We start from the raw sequence: 19,296 nt of genomic DNA, 5'->3' as shown, positions 1-19,296 counted from the left end.
CAATTTTAGTGATCTTCTCAGCCTACCTGTTCTTCACATCTTAAGTCATTTTGTTAGTTTTGAGATTCAAATATTTTAATATTCTAAGACTGACAAGCTGCCTCCCAGCAAACACAATGAAAGTTTTTTCACTGTATTGGAAAGATTCTATTTATTTGTTCTTGATATGTGGTTAAAATTGGCCATTTCCACTAGTGCTGGTTTATCTTGGGGCATCAGGAAGGAATAAAGAATCAACCACAGACTGAGTAGGGGAGGAGGTGGCACTGTTGAAATGTCACAAACATCCCAGTTAATGCTCTGGGACGTGGATTCAAATCCCAGTATGGCAGCTAATAAAACTTGAATTAAAAAATACCCCACTGTTGATTGTTGTGAAAAAAAAACCATCTAGGCCATGAATGCTCTATAGGGAAGAAAAATCTTTATTTCTTTACCTGGTCTGGCCTGCATGCAACTCCAGACCCATAGCAATGTGGTTGACTCTTAACTGTGCTCTGGGCAATTAAGAATGTCAATTTACTGACCTAGCCAACAATGTCTACATCCCAAGAACAAATTAAAAAAAAAAGAGATTGGGTAGCGTTTCAAATAAATCAGTATTTCATATCTTTGAAGCTGTTACTAGAAAATATCAGAGCTGAAAATGTGTTGCTGGAAAAGCGCAGCAGGTCAGGCAGCATCCAAGGAGCAGGAGAATCGACGTTTCGGGCATGAGCCCTTCTTCAGGAATCCCCGAAACGTCGATTCTCCTCCTCCTTGATGCTGCCTGACCTGCTGCGCCTTTCCAGCAACACATTTTCAGCTCTGATCTCCAGCATCTGCGGTCCTCACTTTCTCCTACGAGAAAATATCAGATAAGGTTATCAAAATGCCTTTCTACTAATTCACTCAGTTTGTCAGGATTGGCAGGCTGCTTTTCCAACTCTGGTCTTGAATAACAGGAAATTTCTCACAATCGCAAGAGTAAAGACATCATCTTTCATTCCTAGCAAAAAATCTAGACCTGGGCACTGACTCAAAATGGCCCCGAATCATTATGTCATTCTGAACCAGATTCCTCGTTCTATCTAAAGTGCAGCTGAGCTCCTGGATCTTTGATCTTTCCATCACAAAGATTCTCTGCTTCTACTTCTGTCTCATTATCCATTTTTACTCCTAGCTCATGCCGTAAACCCAGACCTGTTCAAGTTGCAACCCACATTAAAGCTTCACTGAGCTAAATTGGTTCATAATTCCCATGCAGCCTTAGACTCAACATTTTCAGCTTGTAATTAAAAAAAATCTATCATTTCCCAAACTTCTCCAACATTACAACCCTTTCCAAAATTGATTTCAATCCCTAATGCTCCCCCTCTTCTTTAGATACACCTTCACCAATCAGGCTTTCAATCATGCAATTTGGGCCATGATTCTCCAATCTGTAGTGCAAGTGCGGAGACAGGTATATTCAGTGGCAAATGATTCACTTCCTCCTAACATCTGAGGAAACTCGGTGAATTAAATCTAATCAGCTTATTAAAATCTAACTAGTGAAGTTCTCAGATAATTGCAGGCCTTGACAGTGTTGTTCATCCTATTTTAAAAAAATGTTAGAAAGTAATCACTGCAAATGCTGGAGATCAGAATTGAAGAATGTGTTGCTGGAAAAGCACAGCCGGTCAGGCAGCATCCGAGAAGCTGAAGAATTGATGTTTCGAGCATAAGCTCTTCATCCATTCCTGATGAAGAGCTAATGCTTGAAATGTCGATTCTACTGCTCCTCGGATGCTGCCTGACCAGCTGTGCTTTTCTAGCACCACACTCTTTGATTTTAAAAGCAATGGCCAGCTTCAGCAACAATTGCAGAGTGCTGATCATTCTAAATGCCAAAGATAAATTGATATCTTGCAGTCACAGCTTTCCAGCCACAAGGTTTCTCTGTACCTGGACAAAAATTAGGGAATGAAAGGGGTGATCCTGATTGGGAATTAGTTGAGGATGAAGCTGTGTGCAATTCGGATCATGTTAGGGAATTTAACTACAATTCTGACCTTGATGCCCCTCAGCCAGAGTTGAATAAAGATTCCCTGTACTCTGGTACAAGCCCAAAATAAAGGTAACGATTTAATGAAAATCAGCAGCATAAATGAGAATACAGGCAATTGCCTAGAAATTGGTCCATAAACCAGGTGTTTTCAAAAGTGTGACAAACAGCAGAATTTAAAGCTAGATTGGTTAAGGGTGTGGGTAAACTTACAGTCATTAAGAAAAGGGTTAAGTCCTGTCTCCTGGAGTGTCAGAGGAGTGTGATGTGGAGTCCTGATACACCTTAAACTTAGAGGGACTGGAGCATGAATTTAGTGAAAGTCAAACTCCAAACCCAATGATTCACGTATCCCTGTAATGGACCCTAGAGAGACAGAGAAAATAATGAGGATTAAAACCAAGTTTGAACCACAGTCCTTTATTTGTCTGATAATGTAAGAGCACCTGGGTAAATGTGCGCTTTTGAAGTAATAAGTTCATCGAAGTATCTGTATAGAATACTTCACAGGTAACGATTCTGATGAGTACAAATTTTGGAAGAATCACATTTTGATTAAGGGTCTGTGTAAACTGTTAAACAGTAAATAAGCGCAGAAACTAACTGGATCTTTTGTTTTTGACCTTAGGTAAATGATGAAACTGATATTGGAGTTGCTGGCTTGGTTGTTATAGAGGCAGCAGCAGAGATCTGGTGCTCAGTGGAAATGATACGGCATGTGTACAGAACCAAACACTAATATGTGCAGACTGACAGCATCGGGAGATGCTTGAGCCCACAATTTCATGCATTAATTTCACAAGCAACACAGAAGTCAAATCCATTTGTGGAATGGTTTGCACAGGACTTCCATGACATCACTCTCAGAGATGACTCTCACACTTACATTGGAAGTGACTGAAAATTCTATGGCATGTCCTGTAGGAAAAGAAGGGCCCAGAGAAGGGATAGTTATGTGGAGCACAAGTAAAATGTTGATTGAAAATGTCCATTATGAATTGGTATCCATTATTCTGAATCTCTCAGGTATTTGGTTACCATCATGGTATCCAAAATCTTTACTTAGCATTTAGAAGGAATTGGTCAGATCGTCGTTCAATCAAGACAGTTACACAGTCGAGGGAGAAAACAGGAATCACAGAAGTGATAGGAGATGCTGCAGGCATTTATGATATAGGTGTTTCTATAATTAATAGCCTAGATATCAGTGCAATAAGTGGTTGATTAAATCAATTAACTTGTCAAGTCAAAGGTATATTAGGCGCGATGAATGATAACAATAAACTTAGTAGTCAGGCAGGGACACCACTAACAGCATTTCATTTCATCTTGTTAATAACTTAGAATCACATGCCAGTGTGATTAACAACTTAATAAAGGAAGCAGGAAAGTGTGGTCAACATCAATAAATGTAACTTTAAGTTATAGATACAGCAATTGGTTGTTAGATTAGAGAAAATGTCAATTAAATAAAAAGGGGCAAGTCCCAATATAGGTTGATGACACTAAATTAAGGAAATTAGCTGATGGGACAGAGACTTTAAGTAAAACTTCTATCTGTAAGTTAAGAAATTAACAAAACTATGATTTATGTATGGGAGGGATTGAATATTTTTGTGCTAGGAATACCTGTTAAATCTGAAGATAATTAACCATTAAATATTACAAAGTACTGGACATTGTTGCAGAATCTACACACATTTGGAAAGACGAGGATTGATTAGGGATAGTTAGCATGGCTTTGTGCATGGGAAATCATGTCTCACAAACTTGATTCAGTTTTTTGAAGAGATGACCAAGAAGATAAATGAAGGCAGAGGGATAGACATTGTCCACATGGACTTTAATAAGGCCTTTGACAAGGTTCCGCATGGTAGACTGGTTAGTAAGGTTAGATAACATGGGATCCAGGGAGAACTAGCTAATTGGATAGAAAACTGGCTTGATGGTAGGAGACAGAAGGTCATGATAGAGGGTTGTTGATCAAACTGGATGCCTGTGACCAGCAGTGTGATGTAAGGTTTGGTACTGAGTCCACTGATGTTCATCACTTATATGAACGCTTTGGATGAGAATATGGTATGGTTAGTGAGTCTGCAGATGACACCAAAATTGGTGATGTATTGGACAGTGAAGGTTATCTAAGCATATAATGGCATCTTGATCAATTGGGCCATCGTACTGAAGACTGGCAGTTGGAGTTTAATTCAGATAAATATGAGATGTTGCATTTTTGTAAGACAAACCAGAGCAAGACTTATACAACTAATGGTAAGGCCCTAGTGAATGTTGTAGATCAGAGAGACTTAGTTCCTTAAAAATGGTGTCTCAAGTGGACAAGGTGGTGAAGAAGGCGTTTGGCACACTCGCCTTCATTGGTCAGAGCACTGAGTACAGGAGTTGAGATGTTGGCAAAGCCCCATTTGGAGTAATGCATACAGTTCTGATAGTTCTGCTATAGAAATGATGTTATTGAACTGTAAAGTGTGCAAAAACGATTTACAAAGATGTTACTGAGACGGGAAGGTTTGAGTTATATGTAGAAGTTGAATAGGCTGTGACTCTTTTCCCTGGAGCATAGAAGGCTGAGGAGTGACCTTACAGAGATTTATTAAATCATGAAAGGCATAGATAAGGTGACTAGCCAAGGAATTTTCCCCAGGGAAGTCCAAACCGAGAGGGCATAGGTTTCAGGTGAGAGGGGAAAGATTTAAAAAGGACCTGAGGGGCAACTCCATCACACAGATGGTAGTAAGTAGACAGAACAAGCTGTCAGAGGAAGTGGAAGAGGCAAGTACAATTGCAACATTTAAAAGACATTTGGACAAGTACACAGATAGGAAAGGTGTAGAGGATTATGGGCCAAATGCAGGCAAATGAGACTGGCTCAGTTTAGGAAAACGGGTCAACAAGGATGAGTTGGGTTGAAGGGTCTGTTTCTGTGCTGTATGTTTCCATGAATCTATGAATACAAAATATTGGTGTGATCCAAAACACCATCTGGGTGAGAGTTAAGGAGGTAATGCAGTAGAAAAGCAGAGGAGACTTGTAGGAACAGCTTTGATTCTTGTTACATTTGGCATTGACTGCCTGTTTGAAGACACAGCTTTTCTGTGATTAACTGCTTAGATTCTATCGGAGGCCAATCAATTGTCTTGTGGCATAAAGCAAACAGTATTTAGTAGTTATTAAAACTGTATTGGTTATGTAGCCTCGACTCCTTCCTTTCCAAATCATGGCTCATTGTTTTCAATTCCTCGATAAGTTTGTCCTTGTCCTTTAATAGCTTATTCCAGACAGAGTTATTGCTGCTTTTTTCAATCTATGAACAGTTAATACAGCTCTGAAATTTGCACTATCACAGTGGGATCCACCTTGTCAGTACGTTGGCAGCTTCATGTCCGAAGGATCTTTGATTGAGGTTCGGACTTTGGGGGTTCCAGTGCTGAGAAGGTAAGTCCTCTTCTTTCATTTTTCATGAGATGGAGGTCACCAGGAGAGAAAGGGGCAGGTGTGTTGGGTCCAAGGGCAGGGGTAACCCTCTTGCCCCTAGTCAGCCAAATATTCAGGCAAATGGAGGTTCCCATCCCTCCACAATCAGACAAGCAGTTGCCCTGGTTTTCCTTTCTTTGCTCTGCTGGGAAGACAACTTGTTATTTTCATATAGAGATGTTATAACACACCTCTGGAGCAGGTGGGACTTGAACCCAGGCCTCTTGGATCCAAAGTGGGGCATACACTGAGCCACAGGACCTTTTTTTTCTGAGAAGGCAGGTAATCAGGCTAATGGCAAGTTGAGGTCCTTAAATGGCCATTAATTGACCATTAAAAGGCCTCAATTGCTGTCAGCGAGAAGGTCCCCAGTGGAAATTTTAGAAGTGCTGAGATGGTGGCAAATATCTCTCGAGGGCAAATTCATTCAATTAGTTGCCTTCCCAGCACCTCTTGAGAAGAGCTACTTGTATTTTTGATTTTTCTCCAAAAGTCCTGCCAACTCCATCCCACTTCCCTTTCAAGAATTTCAGTAAATTCCTCCTTGATGTTATTCAGCTGTACATTTATTTCTCTTTTGCTTTACACCTTTGCATAAGGCCTTGGAACATTTTTTTTTATTTTAAAGACACAAGGTGAGACTCTATTGACAGCATGAATAAAAATGATTTCCAGTAAATTAGATTGGCTCTAAGTAAGATTTGTTTATAGACAAAAATGCTGTAGTGTCCTGGTAGCATCATAGAGAAATGCCAATATCAGAGACCAATTAAATAACTCCAGCAAAAAAATGTGAAGGGGGAGTAGGGGGAGCTGTTCTTTTAACAGCAGATTCATTATTCAAAATTATTTCAAAGACTGTGGGAGGTCAGGAAATTGTCTAAAAGAATACCTTGTATTTGTGAATATTTCCTTCAGTAGGAAACCTCAAATATTTTCAATCGTTCCTGACTATAATGTGAAATAAGTATTCAAAGTCAAAGACTGTAAGCCAGTTTCCTGCACAGACTCCCTTGTAATCTGAAGCTGTGTGGTCATAGTTAATTCGTGTTCATAGTTGCTTCATTCTTTGTCAGGAACTTATTAAACTTGCTTAAATTAAGGTTGGTCCATAACTTCCAGTATTTTGAGCAACTCAAAACAAATAAATAGAACTCAGACATTTGCTTATCTCTGCTTATTGAAACTAACAATGGCTCCTTTTTTGGGGAATTGGGGGCTCCTAAAGGAATCAAGGAGCGTGGGGATAGAGGAGGACAGTGAATCCAAAATAGAAGACTAACCATGATCTTATTGAACAACAGAACATGCTTGAAGGGCTGTGTGGCCTGCAGAAACCAAAACTTTATGCTGGGATCTTTGTCTTTGTCCTTGGTGCTTTGTTGTCTGAAAACTAACTTCAGCAGCTCAATTTTCTAATCCATTTCTCCAACCAATTTCATTTGGAAAATTACAATTTTGAATTTACAACACAGAAAGCAATCATTTGGTCTACCAAGTCTGAACTAGTGTTTTTGCTCCTGACAAGCTTTCCTCCCATTCTTCATCTCATCGTTATGAGCCTCCACTTCTGTTGCTTTCATTATCAATATGTTTATTATTCTCATAGTCACCTCAATTAGACTTTGTGGTAGCAAGATCCACATTTTTGACCTTTTTGTGCTTTTTTTAACTGAGTTATTTATCTTTGATATTGTTCACAGACTGATATAATCTTTACTTACGATTAGCAGTTTTTCAAGTTCACAAAACTGAACAGTATAATGACTCAAAAGAATTTAAAATTGCTTATCCTACCTTTCAGCTCTATGCTAATAAAATGCAATATCCCAAGGCATGGCTTAACTCAATACACTAGATATCTTTCAGCTACCTCATTTAAAAAAAACAGGGGTTATTTTACTGTAGCCAAACTAAACTATTTATGCTAAAGGGTACTGTATATGCCTTCAATGAGGGACTTATTGTGGATTAACCATGTTGGTATTTTGGCAGCTGAGAAACTGGGAATATCATTGGTAAACCAGCTCCCAAGGGAGGGAGACTCAAGGCCAGTTCTGTTCTGAGCTTCCTGTGAGAGCAAAGTATAAGTGACTTCTTGGAAGCTAGATGTAGATGTGTCTCAACACACAAGTCCAGCTGTAATCTTCTCATGAATGTCCAGATCAGTATTGCCATGCAGGGGTACAGTGGCAGTGAAGAAAAAGACTTCTTGGGTGATTCAGCTAATTCAGAGACTGCGAAGCTGCTGCTAAGTAATGGAAGTTGTGGAGTCTTTTATCATGTGGGTTTATACCAAAACCATGAGTGTAGATTCAAGACAGACTGGTCAAGGAGAAGGCAAGGTCAAGAACTGTCATTAGACCAAAGACTTCCTTATAAAACTGTTTATTGCACATTAACATTAAATATTTCCATGCATGGTATTCAATAATATACTGGTGCTAATCTTACTGTTACATTATTGAAAGTCTGTATTGAAAGTATCCATGTATACTCCTTGAATTCCCTGGCACATTCTCCTTCTCCAGTACTGCAATGCTCTTCTTAACCAATATGAACCTCCCTTCCTGTTTTTGTTTTCTTGTCTTTCCTGACCACACTGTATCCAAGAATATTTAACACTGAATCCTCCTTGAGCAAGGTCTTTGTTTCAGCCACAACATCATAACTCAACATGGCAGTCTGCAGTTGTAATTCACCTAGTTTACATACCCATATGCTGTGCATTCACGTACATATGTTGTAATCAGGGTTTAGAATATTTTAATTTATCTTTATTTTTATTCTGCCTATTAACTTATTATTCTCTGTTTTAGTGCTGACAGTATTTTGTGCATCCTGGTATTCACTTCTTATATTTCCTTCTGGTTTCAATTCTGGTGTCAACTAAATTCACACTGTCAATTTAGTTTAGCCCCTCCCCAGTTGCATTAGCAAAATGTCCCACAAGTAAACACATTTTACAGCATTTAAAAGGCATCTGGACGGGAATATGAATAGGAAGGGTTTAGAGGGATATGGGCCAAGTGCTGGCAAATGGGACTAGATTAATTTAGGATATCTGATCGGCATGGGTGAGTTGGACCGAAGGGTCTGTTTCCGTACTGTACATCACTATGACTCTAATACTTTGTTGACGATATTTTTTGAACTGGAGGCCTGTGACCAGCGGTGTTCCACAGGGATCAGTACTGGGTCCACTTTTGTTTGTCATTTATATAAATTATTTGGATGAGAATATAGGAGGCATGGCTACTAAGCTTGCAGGTGATACGAAGATTGATGGAATTGTTGACAGTGAAGAAGGTTACTTGACATTACAAAAAGATCTTTACCAATTGGGACAATGGGCTGAGGAGTGATAGATGGAGTGAAGTTTTTTAGATAAATGTAAGTTTTGGAACAAACCTTATACAATTAACTGTAGGGCCCTGGGTAATGTTGTAGAACAGAGCGACTTAGGAGTTCAGGTTCATCTTTGAAATTTGCGTCACAGGTGGACAGGGTGGTTAATAAGGCGTTTAGCATGCTTTTTTTCATTGCATAAACCTTTAAGTATAGGAGGCAGGATGTCATATTGAGATTGTGTAGGACGCTGGTGAAGCCTCTTCTGAAGAACTGTGTGCAGTTCTGTTCGCCCTGCTATAGGAAACATGTTATTAAATTGGAAAGGGTTCAGAAAAGATTTACTAGGATATTTCCAGTTGAATTATAAACATAGGGTGGGACATTTTTCACTGAAACGTAGGAGGTTAAGGGTTGACCTTATGGAAGTATATAAAATTATGAGAGGAATAGATAAGGTGAGAAGCAGGGGTCTTTTCCTTAGCGTGGGGGAGTTCAAAACCAAGGGACATATTTTTAAGCAGAGAGGAGAAATTTAAAAAGGGACATGAAGGGCAACGTTTTTACACAGAGAGTGGTTTGTATATGGAATGAACTGCCAGAGGAATTAATAGATGCAGGTACAGATACAACATTTAAAAGACATTTGGATAAGTTCATGAATAGGAATATTTGGAAGGCTATGGTCCAAACGCAGGCAAGTGGTACTAGTTTAGTTTGGGAACATGGTCAGAGTGGACTAGTTAGACTGAAGTCAAGAGTGTGATGCTGGAAAAGCACAGCAGGTCAGGCAGCATCCAAGGAGCAGGAGAATCAATATTTCAGGCATAAGCTCTTTATCAGGAATTGATTTTCCAGCATTACACTCTTGACTCTGAGCTCCAGCCTCTGCAGTGCTCATTTTCCCCTAGTTAGACTGAAGTGTCTGTCTCCATACTGTATGACTCTGTTTAAATTCAATCCATTTGCCTGTACTGGTTCCAATTCCCCCTGAACAAATCCCAGTGTCCCAGCAATGTAAAGTCCTCCCTCTTGCATCAACTTTCTGGCCATGCATTCATGTGGTTTATCCTCCTACTTCTGTGTTCACTTGCCTTTAGTGATTGGAGTAATCCAGATATTACTACATTTGTGGTCTTGCTTGCTAGCTTCCACCTACTCCCCTCCTTGCTTAACTCCCACAACTCTCCAATTGCCATACACTCTGTTCAAGCCACACATTCAGCTCTGCATTTCAAGGACAAGATTTCAAGTGAGACTTAAAAATGCTTGAAGGAAACTTCCACAAAAAGGCCTGACTCCCTGAGCTTGAGTGCAGGATTTCAAACTGCTGTGGAAACAATCTACAGACCTGTGAGAAAGTGCTGCATTATTAGACTAATAGTTCTTAACTGTCTTTCCAAAACTACAATATAGTATTCCAAGGCAATGTAAGTGAAGTTGAAATCATTGCCACAATTACAATTCAAGTTAAAATCCAGCTCCTGTACAGTGATTTAGAAAAAAAGCACTATTTTTCATCAAGGGAAATACTGCAGTACCTTTTGAAGACTTTTGGACATGGTACAAGATTCTGAATATGTTGAATTCCCAAGCGCAATAATTACAAAGCTTCTTCTCATACCCCATTTTAAAAATAGTTGATACGGCCAGAAGTTGTGCAGCTAACACTGTGGGCCTGTTGACAAAAATAATTCAGAGCATTGTGAGATACTGAATGCTGAGGTACAAGAAACTCTTATTACAGGACAACAAACCAAGTTATTTCAAGTTGCTCTTGTTACCTATAATGTCAAACACCAACTACAATTTGGCTCTTGTGCCTGACATAAATGTGGTCTTCACTCCTTTCTTTGAGAGTGCTTTCTGTCAACTATATTGGCCTTTGCTTTCATTTTAACTCAGCCAAACTGTGATGTTTTGGCACAGTCACTAATCCCATTTAAGTAGCTAACTGCAGTACCTGATTAGTGACTGCCTCTCTAATGCCAAAAAAAGTGTTTGAACCTGAGCTTGTTCAATTTCTCAGTGGCATGCAGTGATTCCACATTTTCAAGTGCGCAAATGCAAATGTACCTCTAAATTTAAAAACACACGATGCTTAGTGTCAGGTACTTAATCATACAACACCCCATATCATTTTTGTGGGTTAAAGAATTGATACAAGTGTTTGTTATTTTTCCCTACACATCTATGTATGGCTATTGTATAAAATAGGATATTGTATTGCTGTAGGCATTCAGTATGTTTTGAAATATATGGATGTATTAGAGTGCCTTTAGCTGTCATGTCAATATCACCTTTGCACAGAATTCTTTGGCAATGCCAGCCTGGAAGTTTCATTTTGAAAAGTCATTTTTCTAATCAAACCTGAACCATTTTTTTTTCAATTAACTTCACAAATTCAAAATCTATTAAACATCAGTTAGACTATTTACGATCCTTTCCTAAAGAAAACAAGACCAGCTCCTTAAATCCTTGCCCCCTGCATTAGCTTGAGATACTCTGAAACATTTTAGTTGCTACACTCTTCAAAGCCAATAATATTCCATCCTGGGTCTAGATAATTAGAACAGAAACATCACTGATAGTACAATATCACTTTATTTGAACTTAATTAAGATAATTACCTTTCCTTCAACTGTTTTGTTTTATTTGCAGAAACATAGTCTCAAGAACTGATAGCTTGACGCCTGAGATTCTGCCAAATGACAATGATACTCCTCAATGAAAATTTATTACAAGCTCACTCACTGGGGTCAATGAACCTCTTGATCAGTTTTTGGCAATCTGATGAGCTATGCAATTCTACAGATTTTAAGTGAATAAACATCTGTGCTCATGGAGTGATTAATAACTTAAATAAGACGTGCTCTGGGGTCCCTTGAAAGAGTACCATGTGATTCTCTGAGGGGTAATTTCACAATAAAGTGCACACTTACAATGAGGAAGAGATATATCCAAGCAAAGATAAAATTAAAATGCTTAGATGTTTTTCAACTGGCTACATAGGACAGATGAACAGGAGTAGGTCATTCAGCCCCTCAAGCCAGTTCTGCATTTCAATGAGATCATGGCTGATCTGTGGCCTAACTCCACATACCTACTTTTTGTCCATATCCCTTAATATTTTTTCTTCACAAAAATTGATCTATCTCAAATTTAAAATGAGCATTTCACATTTTACAGCTAACTTCATTTGTACTTGAAGAAAAGACTTACATTTATATAGTGACTTTCAGAACTCAGGACACCACAAAACACTTTACAGCCAAACGCTATGAAGTGTATTCACTGTTGTAATGTGTTATGCATTCAGTATACTACATATCTTAGATATTTTATTTATCTCAGAGCAATGACAACATTAGTCTAGTTCTAAATCTATAAAAGATTCCAACACTTCAAACTTATTTTGTACAGACATATGCCAGCTCTCAAGCTTTCTCTGTAAATTAATAAAAGAAAGGTGATGCTGGAGATATTCAGCAGGCTTGGCAGGATATTTGGAGGGAAAAATAGAATTAACATTTTGAGTCTAACATGACTCTTCTTCAGAACTGAAGAATAATGTTTCTCTCTCCACAAATATTGCCAGATTTACAAAATTTCTCCAGCACTCTGATTTTACTTCTCTCGAAGTTGTTGGGTTTAATTAGCTCTCCAGCACCATTCACAAGCTTAAGCAATCAAACACAGTTACATAGACATGAGAACCAACTGACGTAATCAAATACAGATCAATCAAGCCATTTCACAATTCTTCTCTTCTTCCTTTTTTCTAATATTCATACACAGGACGTGGGCATTGTTGGCTAGATCAGCATTTATTGCCCATCTCTAATTACCCAGAGAGCAGTTAAGAGTCAACCACATTACTGTGGGTCTGGAGTCACATGTTGGCCAGACCAGTAAGGATAGCAGTTTCCTTCCCTAAAGAAGACGAGTGAACCATAAGGACTTTTCCAACAACGACAAAGGTTTCATAATTATCATTAGACTCTTAATTCCAGATTTTTATTGAATTCAAATTCCAGCATCTGCTGGAAATCTGCATCAAATTTGGTGGGATTTGAACCCAGTTCCCAGAACATTACCTGGGTCTCTGGGTTAATAGCCTAGCAATAATATCACTAAGCTATTGCTTCTCCTTTGAACTAAACAAATACCTTGAAGTAAACCGTTTCTTAGTGTTTTACCTGTCTGTTTTCTCTAAATACAGGAATAGTCTTTGAGGTACCAAGGTCTTTTTGGTTTTACGATGAGATCTATGAATCAGATGTTGTGGCTCTGTAAGATCAACTTGATGAGTCAAATGACCAATATCACTCTTGGGAATAGGAAATGTATCCTCATGAACACTATCCCCATATATTTATCTAGGTTCCTCTTTAGACTAAAGCATTCTTCCCCTCTCTGTATTCTCATGCATCTTAATTCACATTCTTGCTGAAAGCTTTGTAACAGTAGGAAGGTAGGTATGTTCACCGGTAGGTCTTCAAATGCACACATGTACTGTTTCATTGCTGGAAAACTTATGCCCTCCAGTGTGAGTCATTTTTATAACACTTATGAACAGGAATCTCCACATAAACCACATTGAACAGTTTGTTCTCTGTTCTGTTTCACTGGATGTCTCTATAGAAAGAATGGATTCTAAAGCAAGGCCTGTCACTATCACATTGGAATGGCCTCTGATGTGTTTGTCTTTCTGTGGTTCTTGTACACATTTTGCTCATGAAGGATTGCAGCCACCAAACCTTACTTAATTCATGCAAACCATGTCCAGCTCCTCCAAGTGTTTCATTTTGTGGTGGCTTGTACATCTCATTCTCAGGAAAGACTCTTCCTCATGTTGAACTGAAGAAATCTTCATCTTCAAAAATCTACAAATCTTTGCAAATCGATTTCACTTAAAGCACGAGTGGCACTTATTCTCTCAATTGGAAATAGTATTGTGACTTGATGAACATTTCTATAAATTGAGCACTATTTTGAAGACAACTGGCCATAATGAGACATGTGATGATGTGCTTGCTTCGATCTCCTTGTTCATAATGCCTGTATTTGAGCTGCTTGAACCAGCTAAGTCTGTAAGCCTGAGTTTAAGGGTGAATTGCTATGTAACCTCTTTGAAATTGACATGGCAGATTCAAGGATTGACAAGGTCATCGATTTTTCCAAGATTAGATCATCATCTTCTAATAGGAGATATTCCTTAATTTGTGGAATTCAAGTCTTTTCAGTTAAATGGTTAGTTAGTTGGTTAATATATCAACTTCACACGCAAAAATCAACTGCCACAAATTATTTAATGGACTCACCATTTCTTTGTGATGTCTGACAGAATATCATTCAGTCACTATACTTTTCTTCAGTCTGAACTACTTTCTCAGAACACCTAGTGCCATACCAAATGTAGCTTCAATGAGCTGCTGGAATATTTGTTTACCTTCTGCTTCCCCCAAGAAATGTATAAATATTGCTTTCTTACATAATTCTTCTACAGCAAGCAAGTAGGTCTTAAATCTTGAAATTTATCACTCCCATGACATGGGCGAATATTCCAGTGGTGAAAGAAATGGTTCTAGTGTGGGTAAAGTTATATTTTTCTCAGCTATCCTTCTGATCATTGATATGTAGTCATTGACTTGTTCTTAGAATAATATAGATTATCCTCATTCTAAATCTACAATAGGTTTGTATATAATTTTATAAACCATCTCAGAACTGACAAGATTTTGTATACTCACAGATATAAATATATGAATTACAAGCAGATGGACTGCAGAAATTCACCAATGTTCCTTAGCCATCATCTTCCAAACCATTAATCCTACATACCAAACAGTCTCTTAGCAACTTAGTAAGGGGGTAAACCAAAGTTATATTCTTCTGCCAGTCATCTTAACCTCATCCAAAATCCTGATACAGATTCCCCTGGTTCTTGAATTGCCAAGTTAAAATGATAGTGTCTCAGAATTAGAGGAGGTTTTGCATCATAATATTCCTTAACAATGTCCTTCAATTATTGAAAGGTTTTAGTGGCTGGTGCTTCAGAGAAAGTTAGACTCCCAATAACTGAAAACGCTGCTGCTCCACAGGCTGTCAGGAGAATTAGTTGTTGCTTTTCATCTGCCACAATGTCGTTTGCTGGAAAAAATAATGCATTCTTTCTACATACTGGGCCCAATCCTCAATAGCAGGGTGGAAGGAGTCAAACAAAGGCATGATGTTAGAAATACTTATCCCAACTCAAGGATAACTGTTGTGAACAAGTTTCTTCAGGAACATGCCTTACTCTCATCACCACTGAAACAACTCCACAGAGGTATCCTGTCACCAAATCATTCTTTATTTACACATGAAGAGTTGTTGACTCTAATACAGCATCTTCAGTGTCAGCTGTCAGAATGCCAGTATCTCTGACACTCGTTTTTGTTATCTGTCAGCCAGGGCTCCACAACTGGACCAGATTAATAGCCCCAATCAGGGAACTCATATTCTATGATGCCCACCTGGCTGACCACATCACAATCACTACATACCTCCCCCACTGAGTGTGAAGACATAGACCATTCATTTTTCTTGGAGAGCTCCCTGGGGCATTTTAGTACCAGGTCAGGTTCCTCCAATATGGCGTCCAATATGGATAGTGTGTAATACTTCGGAGACCACCTCTTGCGCCAGGAGTGCCGCAGTAGGATCTCATTCTCTTTTTCCCGTGGCAAAGGCATTGAGGTAGCTACATCCGTTAAATCTATCTCTGATTCAATGCTTGACCGAGACAATGAATCCATAGGTTTCAACAGCCTTTCTGACTGTTCTAAGTAGCCGGACATGTTTGCTCCTGCACCGTTTGCAAATTTGTGGCTTTCATATGGTCCACGTGCTTGTTCAGGGCTGTTGCACCTACCTGAACTTTATATGTCACCCGAACCTGACCTTGTGTCAAATATGCCTCATAGCCATGCGGTGCCATTTTCATGATTTTTGACCAAACTTCATCCCTTATATTATACTGACTCTCTTACTTAGTGGAGTCTTATGTATGGCATTGGCTTTCCTGAGGTTGTTTCACCCTCTCCCCCAGATCCGGGAAGATCAGATTTAACCTAATGTGGGGTCTTCTCCCCATTAGCATCGCTGCCTGTGCTGTCTCTCTGGTTGCATTAGGGGTGGTCCTACAATCAAAGAAGAACCTTGACAGTTTGGTATTTAGCAAGGCTGTATGCAGTTTCTGCAAGCCAGACTACAAAGTTTGGACTGCTCTTTCTGCAAGATCATTGGATGATGGGTGGTATGGAGATGTCTTTATATGTTGAACCCCATTTAACTTTAGGATATATCCAAATTCCCTGCTTGTAGATGATGGTGCATTATCTGTGACCAACACTTCTGGTATTCTATGCGTTGAAAAACATGTGTGTATTTTTTCTATCTCTGTCTTAGGCGAATGGACTCTATGCACATCCAGCCACTTTGAATGGGTGTCTACAATGATTTAGAAATTGACCTCGAACCTGCACAGTTGACATGAAAACAGACTCTAAGGTTTACCTGGCTATTTCCATGCGTGGGGGAGCTGCTGGCCGTAATTTGTTTCCTTGTTGGCAAATCTGGGCACTGCCTCACCAATGCAGCAATATCTGCATCCAATCCCCAACACCAGCCATAGCTTCTCTCCAACATCTTCATTTTGGAAATCCCTGGATGGCCTCAGTAGATTTCAGCCAGTATCTGGCAGCCATCTTTGCTCGGGACGATCACTCTTGTTCCCCATAATAATATGCCATTCTCTACTGTGAATTGGTCTTTCTGGATCCAAAAAGATTTCAATTCTGGTTGTGATGGCCCTTTGCTATCCCCATCATCAACAGTTTTTATTTCAGTTTTGATAGGACTGAACCTTTCTGCATCCAAATTCAGATATTGTCAATTGTGACTGGGGGGGTGTCTGGAAAATTTAATATCATCACAGACTCTTTCATTAAATGTACCACCATTGGTGTATCTGTTAATGGAAGGTGGCTCAATGCATCTGTATTCACTACTCAATCTCCCCGATGGTGTTCTAACTTGCGCTTATGCACTTAGAGTCCACCGATGAATGTGGCTCTAAGCTATGGGTGTCACAACCTTGTCCTTTTAAAATAGACCTAACAGGGCTTTGTGACCCATGATGATCACAAATTTTGTCCATAAAGTTATTGGTGGAACTTGCTGAATCCAAAAAAGATCACCAATCCTTCTTTCTCTATCTGGGCATATTTACGCTCTGCATTAGTCAAAGTCCTGGATGCGTACAATATTGGGCGTGACTCTCAATTGGGCCACTTACGAGCTAATACCACCACAATGCCGTATGGGAAGCATCACATGTCAATACCAGATCTTTCTTGGGATCATAATGTGCCAAAACCTTAGAGGAGGATAGCTGGTCTTCATTTCCCTGAAAGCTATGGCTTTGCTACGTGACCATTTCCAAGGCTGACCCTTTATTAGGAATTGATGCAAAGGTGCCATGAAGGAGATTAGATTATGTATGAACTTTCTCCCATAATTTGCCATCTGAAGAAATGACCAAAGCACCTCGACAGACATGGAAGCCAGGGCACTTTTGATCGCCCTCACTTTATCATCCAATGTGTGTAACCCAGTCTTGTAGCCCAAATAGGTACCTGGGGGGGGGGCTGCAACTTACATTTTCCCCTTCATAGATGTATGCCTGACTTGGAAAAACACTTTAGGACTATGTCCAAGTTCTCTAACTTTTCTTATTTGTTCTCCCTGTTATTAGAATGTCATCTAGATAAATGGTGACATGAAGTAGACCATGCAAAATGTTCTCCATCATCTGCTGAAAATTTAAACAGGCTGACAATACCTCAGGTGGTAGTCTCCTATATTGGTACAGGTCCTTATAGGTATTAATTGTAGCATATTTCTGGGAATCCTCACCTAACCACAATTGCAAGTATGCATGGCTCATGTTCAGCTTTGTGAAAGTCAGCACCCCAGCCAGCTTTGTATATAAATCCTCTATACAAGGGATTGGATATTTATCCAACTGTGAAAAGCGGTTTATCATTTGTTTAAAATCCTCACAAAGGTGAACTGACCTATCGGGCTTCAAAAATCGGTGTGACTGATATCTGCCTATTCCGCAAATTGGACTGGTTTCATAATTCCTCCATTTTCCAGCCTCCTGATTTCTGCCTCTACTTTTGCCGGTAAGGCAAATGGCACTGGACAGGCCTTGCTGAATCATAGAATAGTTTCCTAGTCAACACACAAAGTGGCCTTGGCTCATCTAATAGTCCCTAAACCTTCCCAGAAGACTTCTGGGTATTTATTTAAGACTTCGCTCAAGTAGCCATTTTCTAATTGAAACATGTTGAGGCAACTATGTGAATCTCTCACAGCCAGTTTCACCCCATCAAGCTTGGGCCCGAGCCTTTTATTACAATCACTGGTAACTGAACCAGCTGCTTTTCACTGGAACTGAAGTAGTACCTTAATCTATAAAAGTTTCCCAGTATAGATTCTCAGCCTAGCTGAGGTCTTGCGCAAATATAACGGCTAAAGTCCAGAGTGAGTTTTGTTTAAAACTGGTTCTGCGACACAGCTGCACCAGTAGCAACCTCCATTAGAACTGCATGCCCAATTAACCAGATATTTATCTTGATTGGTTCTAATTTGGATGTTGCTAAGCAATGTAACTTGACTGTTCCAAACCAGATGTAGGTAGACTTTCCAGGGTGTGAACTTCCCTGGATCTGGCCAATGAGTTCTTTTACTCAGTTTAAGTCTAATAAGACTCTGCAGCCATCTCGAGTCTCCATACCAATCACAATCACTTGCTGGCCTAAATCTTGAAGAAAGTTTTAACCATTTGGCTGAGGTTTGGCTTTTTTTTGGGCTGACATAGAGTCCCTCTGTTCAGGATATATCCTGAGTGAGGCTATGTAATTGCTTGCACTCAAGTGGTGTTCTCCAAGCTCAGTCAGACTGGCAAGGGTACCCAGTTTCATTTGAATACTCTGCAACTCATATGCTCCACTTGCCACATTTTCCAATGATAAAGCCAATTGTCAAACCTGTTTGAAGTCCAGTTGGGCTTCAGCTAGTAGGCACTTTTGCATAGTTGTACCATTAATCCCATAATTCAAATTGTCGCTTAGCAGCTCATTAAGGGTTAAACCAGTCATACGCTTCTGCCAGTAACCTTGACCTCATCAAAAGTCCTGATACAGATTTCCCTGTTCCTCGAATTGCCAAGTGAAAATATTAACATATCAGAATTAGAGGAGACTTGGGGTCATAATATTCCTTAATGATGTGCATCAATTATTGAAAGGTATTAGTATCTGGTGCTTCAGGGAAAGTTAGGCTCCTAATAACTGAGAAAATTGCTGCTCCACAGGCTG

At 39.4% G+C, this 19,296-nt stretch overlaps 1 long non-coding RNA gene across 1 annotated transcript in view; it reads left to right on the top strand.

The window, feature by feature from the left end:
• Positions 1 to 19,296, top strand: part of LOC148147607 (uncharacterized) — a 43,130-nt gene that overhangs the window by 10,929 nt on the left and 12,905 nt on the right. Inside the window, exon 2 of the long non-coding RNA XR_015759462.1 lies at positions 5,391 to 5,479. This is a non-coding gene — a long non-coding RNA (uncharacterized LOC148147607). The remainder of the gene's footprint in view (positions 1 to 5,390; positions 5,480 to 19,296) is intronic.

Source organism: Chiloscyllium plagiosum, unplaced genomic scaffold (genome assembly GCF_037043375.1).
Source record: "Chiloscyllium plagiosum isolate Xiang-an unplaced genomic scaffold, Cpla_swu_hap1 HiC_scaffold_15, whole genome shotgun sequence".
Lineage (NCBI taxonomy): Eukaryota > Metazoa > Chordata > Chondrichthyes > Orectolobiformes > Hemiscylliidae > Chiloscyllium > Chiloscyllium plagiosum.
Note: the sequence above shows the minus strand (reverse complement) of the source record. Positions and strands in the feature narration are given on the sequence as shown.